We start from the raw sequence: 9,679 nt of genomic DNA on the forward strand, positions 1-9,679 counted from the left end.
TTTGCAGCAGAGAAACCTCACACAAAGTGGTTTTATATTCCTATTTTCTATAAAATATGTGATTGGTTTTATGATCATTTTACTTTATTTTATTGCTTTCATATGGATCCTTGTAATAAATTTTCAGCATTATTTTTACCAGTGGAGTAGTAAAAAATAATAATAGAGTTATATGGTTGCTGAAATGATTTATGTTTGCATATGTATATATATTATATATTTTGCCACCCAAAATCATTATTAATTTATTACCTTAGATAGAAGGCTGCTGAAACAATAAATAGAAACCCTCTTTGAATGGCTTTATCACTTTTTAAAGAGCCCTGAACACAAAAATATCCAATCAAGGACGTTTACAGAACACACGCTTTCTCCAATAAAAACAATTATAAAAATAAAATAATACAATTATAATAAAATATTATTATTGTAAATAACTAAATATAATAATTGCTATAATATTTATATTTTTATATAATTACCAACAACAATGACGTAAGAAAATGACTCTAGAAAACTAGGTAGCACTGTTTTTTCTGACTGACCATCACTCTTTCTGTCCACAGGATGCAGGACTAGTTTCAGGTATAAAAGAGAAAGAGTTCTGCTCATATCTGATGCCAGTGAGGTTCTCCTGGTGTGCAGCACAGCCCCATCCCACTTTTCCCTGCCTTTGGCACAGATACTGTGCTGTAGGTAAGCTACAGTACCTTTATGCCTACTGAAGGCTGCCTGTGGTAAGATTCTTCTCTAGAGAAGTTGGTCCGTTTTTCAGTGTCTGTTCTTTGCAGGTGCCCAAAGGGGATGGAGCAGGCCAGAGGCTGCATTATCATTTTAGACACTTCAGTAAGAAAGAGATGCATAAAGTTCCTGCTACGATGTACAGCAGGGATCCCAGATTTAATTGGCCAAATGTTTTCACAGATGTGACAGATTAGAATTAAAACCTGATTCTTTTACATGAGCACAACTTCACGAGTCAGAGACAAGGAAAGAGCTTTCCCCACGTGTGAAACCTTGCTGCGTGGTTAGGCAGGTGCCTTCCCCAGGGCTTCTCTGCTGCCTGCGGTGGGCTCTGACCCTCTGCCCTCACCACACACTTCTGAGGAACTGCCTGGTTTTGCAAGTGCTGTTAGAAACAAAGCCCTGTACTGAACTCCCACCTGAGGTTTTCTTCTGATCAATTGTCGTATGCACCAGATGGATGGGAAAAAAAACAAGGCTGGGGTATGTAGGGTGGCTAGATATGTCCAGTGGGGTCGTTTTAGTGGACTAGTGGACACAGCTGTGGAGAAGGAGCCTCTGTACTCAGTCTCTCCCCCTTCCCTAGCAATCTCTGTGGCCAGCAGCCTTTGATCTACCCTTGATGCAAACGCTTTTAGGTTGTCACACAATGTCTGCAAGAAAGAAGTATTGCTATGAAAGGGATATTCCTTTACATTAGACAAGCTATCATTTTTCATCTTCTGTCTTGTATCGCACAGTGGAAACCATCTACTACAAATTTGTTACAGAATTCAAAAACTTTGTGCTAACTAGAATCCTGGCTTACTGTGTAAGAATGAGAGCAGGGAGGAACCTGTTGCAAACCACTGTCAGGGAGGGGGTTTCTATTTCACTTTTTTTGGCCAAGTCGCCATGCATGTTTGACATGTTAACAATCACATTTGACATGACGTCAGTCACATTTGACATGACAATCTTCTTCAGATAAATCTTTCTTTCCTAAAAAGGAAGGGTTTTGATACCTTCAGACATTCAGGTTTTTTGTCCTTCACAGAAGACATTTAAGAATTCACAGCTTCAAGTAATGGCATGAGTCTACAGTAAGAGTCTAGCAGATATTAAGATGTGTGTCCTTTGCCTTCAACCACATTTTTTACATTAAAATGAAAACTGGATTACTATTGTGTGGTCTTGTAATTTAATTTTTTCCCTATGCGGTGCATTTTCTAGTCTCTGTAATATTCATTGTACCTTGCAGAGCCTAGAAAATTAGGTGTTTCATGCTCAGGTAATCACTTTTGTGGTAGAGATGGATCTAAATAAAGACTTTTATCCGAATCACAGACACTTATACTCTCTTCTTGCATACTGGTCACATTTGATTGCATTTAAACTTAGTTGTTGATGACTATTGTCAGAACAGGCAAAACAAACCCTGTGGCTCCTGACTTGCTAGCAAACAGCATTCAGCCCTGCTGTGCTGCACTGGCTAGAGGAACTTGTGCTCTCTTACAGTTATTGAACTCCAGGGAGGGGAAAGCCACTTGCTGTAGAGAAGTGTAGAAACTCCCCCCCTGCATGATGATCATCATCATTTGTTGGTCCTTTGCACCTCAAAAACTCAAGCCTCAAAGTATACTTTTTTATTTTCTTATAAACTGAGCCCAGTACAAGAAAAGTGTCTGACTGTTTGGCAAGTATGCCAGATGTGCAGGTATCTGGCACTAACATACACGTCAGAACATGTTAAACAGTTTGCCTGCTTAATACATAAAGAAAATCCCCTAAGGAAAATGTCTTAGTTTTCACCTGTGATTTGAATTACCATTGAGCTCAGTCCTATCGTCTTTTCCTTCTTTGCTGAGGAGAAACTCACGTTTAATTCGATGGGCTGTTGATCTGTTTAATCAATCTGAATAAGGAAGGCAGGATTTGGTCCAGTGACTTTAAAGGATAAAAGACTCCTAAAATCTGTAACCAATTCCGTGTAGATCTCAGAATAGACCAACAAGTATGATATTTTGTTTCAGCTTTTGGGTTTTCTTACTTCATGAAAGTAAGGGTTAGAGTATGTGAAGTAAAATGGTGCAAAGAAGCAGTGCTGTTCTTCATAGCCCCAGTACAACTATTGCATTAGCAAACTTTCCAATTAACCTATGATCCACAGCTTGATGACGCAGTGATCACTCAAAGATGTTGCAGCTGTCCCAGAGGAATCTAAAGTGTCTAAAGTGCTAGATGCATTTATCACAGAGTCCACTTTCTCCCATGCCAGATACCGTTGTTAAGTTCATTCTCCATCTGAGTTAATGGCTGGTTTAACTAAAATGCATACTCAGGCTGAATGGTCTCTAGAAAATGTGACAATAAGTGAAGAGAGCCTCTATGATGTGGGGTGCAAATGCACACATCGTAGCCACTTTAATTTAGAAATAGCTCAGGCAGAAGTAGATACACAAGTGAGGCAGAAGGTAGGTGTCAGAAAAGACGAATAGTCTTGTTCACCTGCCTGTACCCCAACCCAAAATCATTAATACACTTGGCTGCCAATCTTGCATCTGTTTTTAAAAGATTTTGATGCATCATTAAGCAATCCTCATGTGTGAGCTACCAGCTTAAGTCAGCCTTTGTTTGAAGAAAAACAGGCTGCTGGACTCCACTTAGGCATTTTTGTACGCCAGAAACCACAGCAAACATGGGTAAAACCCCATATTTGTGTCTTAAATCCCAGGTTGCTCTTAAAGGAAGCACATAATGAATGATGTACAGTACAAGAAAATGGGATGTTCCTGTTTGGCACTGCTGGGCCGGGTAGGGAGCAGAGGCAGCCCACAGTAGCCCTCTTCTGCCTGGCACCGCTGTCGATGGCCAGCCGGCGTGATGGCAAAGTACCCACCGGTGTCTCAGACAGAGCTGGAGCAGCGCTGTGTGCCCAGGGGCGAGCGCATGCATTGCTGCTCTGCGCCCCACCTCATTCCCCATCCACCAAGGATGGCAGGGACAGGTTAACGCCCAAAAGCAAGCAGTCCAGCTTCTCTGTTTTAGCTGAGAAGTCACCTAGTGCCCTCAAGTGAAACAAACGAAACACTTCTAGACCAGATAGTCTGACGTTGGATAACAGACAAGCAGTAATATACATCTTAAATAAAGAAACAGGCTGATTTTTTTTTCTAAAATCTTTACCAGTGTAAGAGTACGTCAGCTCTGGGATGTTCTGTTCTCCTTAAATACTTGTTTAATACTTACCTTCTGTCTAAACCATTTGAGTAAAAACAGAAAAATTTGAAATATTCAGGATCAACTTCAATTTTTTTTTTTTTTTTTGGGGGGGGTGAAGCAGGCACAATCAGCCATTACCATGTTAAAACCTGCTGTTTCTCTAATATTTGATAACTAGTCCTTGAATCATCTGATCTGCTGAGGAAAATTCTTCCAGAATTTAAAATCTAACATTGCAAATATATCAGGTCACAAAGATAACAACCATCCTAACTGGAAATCACCTTTTGTATTAATTTTTTTAGTAGAGATCAGATTATATCAGCTTCTTAATAAGAAATTTAAGGAGCATTATTCTCAGACCAGTGAGTTGCATATTGACTAACATTTACCTTGTTCCTTTTTTTTTTTTGAAACTAAATTATACTGTTCAGAAATACCAGGTACATATTTTTATAGGTCTAGCCTTATGTGATGTTTTTGGATTTAAGAACCTAGAAACTGCAGAATACTATGACCCCAGTTATCCCTGATGCAGTTCAGCTGAAGGAATTAGAATTGCATTGGAGATTAACTTGGAGCGAGTTTCGATATCACATGTTTCTGCAGCAAAAGGTAACCTATTTGGATATTTTTAAATTATTGAAGTTACTACAGAGCATCTGCTAAAGATTATTTTTTTTTTTTGTTATTATATTATTTTTATAAATATTACAAATACTGTCATTTTCTGATTAACACGTACACACAAGGAAGTCATATCCACTGTGAATCTGCATTGGGTGAATTTTGGACCTTAAAGACAGATTTTGAAAAAAATAATTTAGTTGAGGGATTCTATGATGCTAAAGACATGAACTTTGAAGACTTAAAGCTAAAATAGCAACGTGGTGATGCATTCTTAATTCTCACCAAAAAGACCAGCAAATTTAAATCACTATTTGCCTTTTTGAAATTCAGCATCTTTTTGTCAAAGAAGCTACCAGGAGAAACTAAGCAAGAGTCTTGGAATGCACTGAGTAGTTTAAAGCCCACCAGGTTTTCTCAAGACAAAATTATTTCCTTACTTCACTGGAGAGTTTACAAGCAGCTAACAGGTAAATCTTTTTGAGTTCAATGTCAAAGCTCATAAGATACTACAGAGAACGGAGGGACTTCTATTAAAGAGTGAAAAAAATTAGTTTGCCTTTTCTGTCTTGAATATGATGATGTGGTAGAAATGGCTACAAACTAAAAATTGTGAGGTGAATGTGGACATCATAGGAGCATGGACAAGGTACTGAGACCATTGTAATTCTGATCAGTGTCTGTTCCATTAATTCTCATATAATAATTTGTCATTTAGTTTTAAAGCAACATCTCTTTTGGCTAAATGCCTAGAACTATCAAAGAGGACAAAGCTCACGAGTGAGCTAGTACATTACATAAATGTAGAGTATACTTGTAGAGTATAACTGCCCTCCATTAAATAATTTCACCGTTCTTGACTGATAAGCTGTGTGCTCCTCTCTGGAAGCCCCTGTGGGGCACGGAAGGATGAGATGAAGTAGGATCCAAGGTGTGACAAAAATGACTTCTCTAAGCACTGAAACTAATGAAGTCTAGTTTTCAATCATAATTGGTTGATTTTAGCATAGATTTTAGAAGGCGTAAATTTAATGAGATGTTTTCCCCATTGTAGCGTTAGTTGAAACTGTGTTTGTCTCTCTGTGCCCGATGTAGATTCTCCAGTGTCTAATAATGTGTGAGCGCATGTTGTTGTCTTTCCCTCAGTCCAGGCTCTGAGTAGAGCTTCCTTTCTACTTGACTGTCTATATTAACAAAACTTGTAGAAGCCAAATCATTTTGGGGATTCCTTATTCATATTAGATTAAATGCGGCCAGGATATGAAAACAGTATTGAATGAATAGAATGGAAATACACACACAAGTACATATACACCTTGAACTTGGAGGCCAGTTTCCACATAAACCAATCTAACGTACAAAAAATGTAAATAAAAGATAAGTTTCAGCCTATGGGTCGGGTACAAGGGAGGGTACAAGGAAGTGAGAAAGAGTAATGTGCATAGTTCATGCACCATAGCGCGTCTGCACAGACTACAGCCAAAACCTGGTACCTGTGGCGGGACCTTGTGATACAAACCTCAGCTTTATCAAGACCGCAAGGAATTACGCACATTGAGAAATACTGATTGCACAGGTGCCTAAATTAAGGACATAGCTAAAGTATAACAGTTATAACAGTTCTTCCCTTTGGCTCAGGTGCCTAAATTTCTCTCCCCGAAACCCTGGATGGAGCAAGGGATCTAGGGCTTAACAGAGCCAGAGCCCAGCAAAGAGGAATCAGGATGTGGCTGGGGCATGGGCAACCATGGGAGGCACATCTGAGTCCTCAGGTTAGACATAGTTTAGCAGTGTATTTTCCCTGTAAAACGGAACAATCACAAAAGGAACAACACACTTCACAGTAGGATATGAAACCTGTTGCAGTTTTTTTTTCATATTATGTAAAATGAAAGTTGCCTGCCTACTGCAAGTTGAGCTTCAGCTACTGTTGGCTTATTGAAAATTCTCTTTGGTTTGACTTTGAAAGAGTCCTCCAACTTGCATTTTTATATTTTAAAGCAATACTTTTTTTTGAGCTAGTTATTTTACAGTCTGAGTTAATGATGATTCATTCAGTTTGCATTTCTAGAGCATTTTGTGCTGAAATTATCACCAAGGTAATTAAATGTTTGTTACCAGGCAATAATAAAGCATAATAACCTCTAGTAATTATGAAGGCCTTAGAACCTGAGGTTGAGATCAGCTAGCAAAAGAAATGGTTGAATTTAGAGAGTAACATATTTTCTGGAAATACATTCTTGCCTCTGTGCCCTATTTTAGTAATTACATTTGAGTAAAATTTCTTTTTCGTGACAGCAATATTGTCAGTATTTTTAGGTTGAGTTCCTTTACTATAAATTTAATATCTTATTTAATATTCCAGCTTCACTACATTTGGATTGTTTTATTGTATATTGTATTGCACGCTTTAGAGAGATTTCTGCGACTGTTATGATAGCTCTGCTTTGAAAGATCAATGATTCTTTTATGATTCTGCAGAAAGCACAATGTTCAATGTTTATGCTTTGCCAAATAATTCTATCGATTTAAACAGTGAATTATATTAACAACCAGTATATACAGTATATACAAATAATTTACATAAAACTTAATTCTAAATAATTGTGTTAACTATATATATGATATAGTTACACATGTTATATATAGTAATGTTATAGATGTGAATAGATGTTATATGATCTCATCCTTGTCAAATATGAACCCAGCATATGCCAAGAGAGTATACATAGTGTACACTATAGTATACTATAACATACTCAAAGATCTGTTATATATAATATACTTTTGTATATGTACCATCTATGATGTGTATATATATGTATACTGTGTAACTATGTAAATAATTGACAGAAGTATCTACAATTAAAAGTTAATTTATATTTTAGTACGTGTATTAATTAGAATTGGAACAGAACTTTTCTTGTTGAAGGGAACACAGGTAGACAAGCATGTTTTTTAAGATGCTCTCAAATTTTTAGTAAAAAATTCGTAAACTTAGTAAAACAGAAAAAAATGAGAGTATGTTGGATAACTGGGTAATATATTTCCTTCACAGCAACCAGGTGGATTTCAGCAAAAGATTGGTCCCACCTGAAGACCAGCAAGTGCTGACAGAGTCTTGCTTCTGAACTGCAGGGAAAGGGGGCATCTGCCTGTGTGCTCAACCTGATTTAGTCCATCACTGACTCACTTAGACTGTGCTGAGACCTAAAAGGTCCATCTTTTGAACTGGGTCTCCACTGATGGCATTTTTTTCAATCTTTTGGTATATACTGGGTGCATATTTGACAAGGATGAGATTATATAACATCTTCCCTAAAAAACGGGATGGTTCTTCTTCTGCTGGCAAAGGGAGGTGGTGGTGTATCTCAGCACCAGAGATACCTGCGGTGCCTCTCAGGAAAGGCCCTGAGCTTTACGTCCCTCCAGACTGCACTGGCACCCTCCTGACGCAGGCTACTGTAGCAATCTGCTCTCTGCTGTCTGTGTAGCTACCCATCCCCACTGGCACAGACCTCCTTACTGGACTTTCTGCCACGGGCAGGGAGTTGAACCAGTTAATGTTGCAGTTCCTCATGGTAAACGTACAGCTGTGACTGAAGTTGTTCTGCTTCATATCTGATTGCAATTTGACTCAGAAATGGGTTCAGACTCCCATTTTGAAGCAAAAAAAAGATGACCCAGAGCATTTTGAGGCTTGGGCTTCATTCAGCTCCCTTATCAGAGGCTCTCCAACAGTTTCTGCCATCTCTCAATAGGGAATAAATCTGATCCTATTTCTCTGGCATTGCTGTATCAACGTCTGATTCTCTGCTGGGAAAAATTGAAGCCTGTGGAGCTATGACACTTTACATTAGCAGGGAATCTTCATTTTTCTCCTTCAGCTGCAAGGAAAGAGGTGGAAAACCCCATAGGGAAAAAGGGAGAGTGAAGCAATTCATTTGCGGAGCTCGGCATATGGTTGGGAGAAGGGCTACTGGGGAGGCTGGGAAGGTACTGATTTCAGATGCCTTGCTCAGCTCCCTCTGGATGCCAGCAGCAAACGAAGGGGTACTTTGGGCTAATCTGGACTACTGGGTTTTCTTTTCCCTTTAAATGCATATTTTCTTCCAGTCAGGAGTCCTACCTCCCGCGAGGGCCTTAGATGCAGGAGACCACCTCTCACACTGCCCTGCCTGCCGCGTACTCCGGCAGCAAGCCTCTGCCCCTGCCCCTGCCTGTGCAGATGAGTTGCTCCCTCCTGGCAAACCCTGCTCCCAGGGCCTGCAGCACTGCAGTGCGAGTGCTGGCAGATCCAGGAGAAGCCCCCCGTGACAGCCCCTCTCAAGCATGAACTGCAACAACTCTTACTCTTGAAAGTCAACATGACTCCCATAATTTATTCATCCCAAGATGTATTCATCCATCCATTATTTATTTGCGTTTGTGTTACTACTATCATTACAATTTCATAAACAGTGGCACAGAGAAAGAGATGGGAAGTTAAAGACAGAGGTAGCTGCTGGACAAAGGCCTTGGGCTTGCTTCTCCCTAGCTGCTGACTGCCAGGTTTTGTGTAAAGGCATGGCACAGACCAAGCAAAACTTCTCCTTTCTCCGTTCCCTTTGCTACTTTTGTGCAAATCCTTTGTTCCACCTAAATTCCTCTCTGTAGTCATTTATATTCTGTTAATGTGACGAGGACACTGGAGTGTACTGAAGTGGTGGGGAACGCTGCAGCGTGCAGAAGGCAAGAGGAAGGCAGGCGTGGATGGGGAAGCGGTGTTGATGCCACAGGTCAACTGTCTCCCCTCCTCGGTGTGTTCTGGGGGCGCAGGTTTCTGTGAGCAGGAGGAATGAACTAGTTTAAGGTCTACTTGTACAATTAATAGATTTAGACTTACTATTTCTGGCTGTAATTTGGTGTGGAGATTACAAGGAAAATGGGAGATTGTGCTGAAAGGAGTGGGAGGCAAATCCTGTGCAGAACATCATGTCCCCGGCATCCTTCCTCCGCAGGCTTGACTACCCAGGCTGTGGAGAGATGATTCGAAGTGATTGGTTTCCCATGGCTCGGCCGTGGCAGCTGACTGTCCCTACGTGCTCCTCACTAATCAACTGCAAGG

The sequence above is a fragment of the Nyctibius grandis genome, chromosome 6, assembly GCF_013368605.1.
Source record: "Nyctibius grandis isolate bNycGra1 chromosome 6, bNycGra1.pri, whole genome shotgun sequence".
Lineage (NCBI taxonomy): Eukaryota > Metazoa > Chordata > Aves > Nyctibiiformes > Nyctibiidae > Nyctibius > Nyctibius grandis.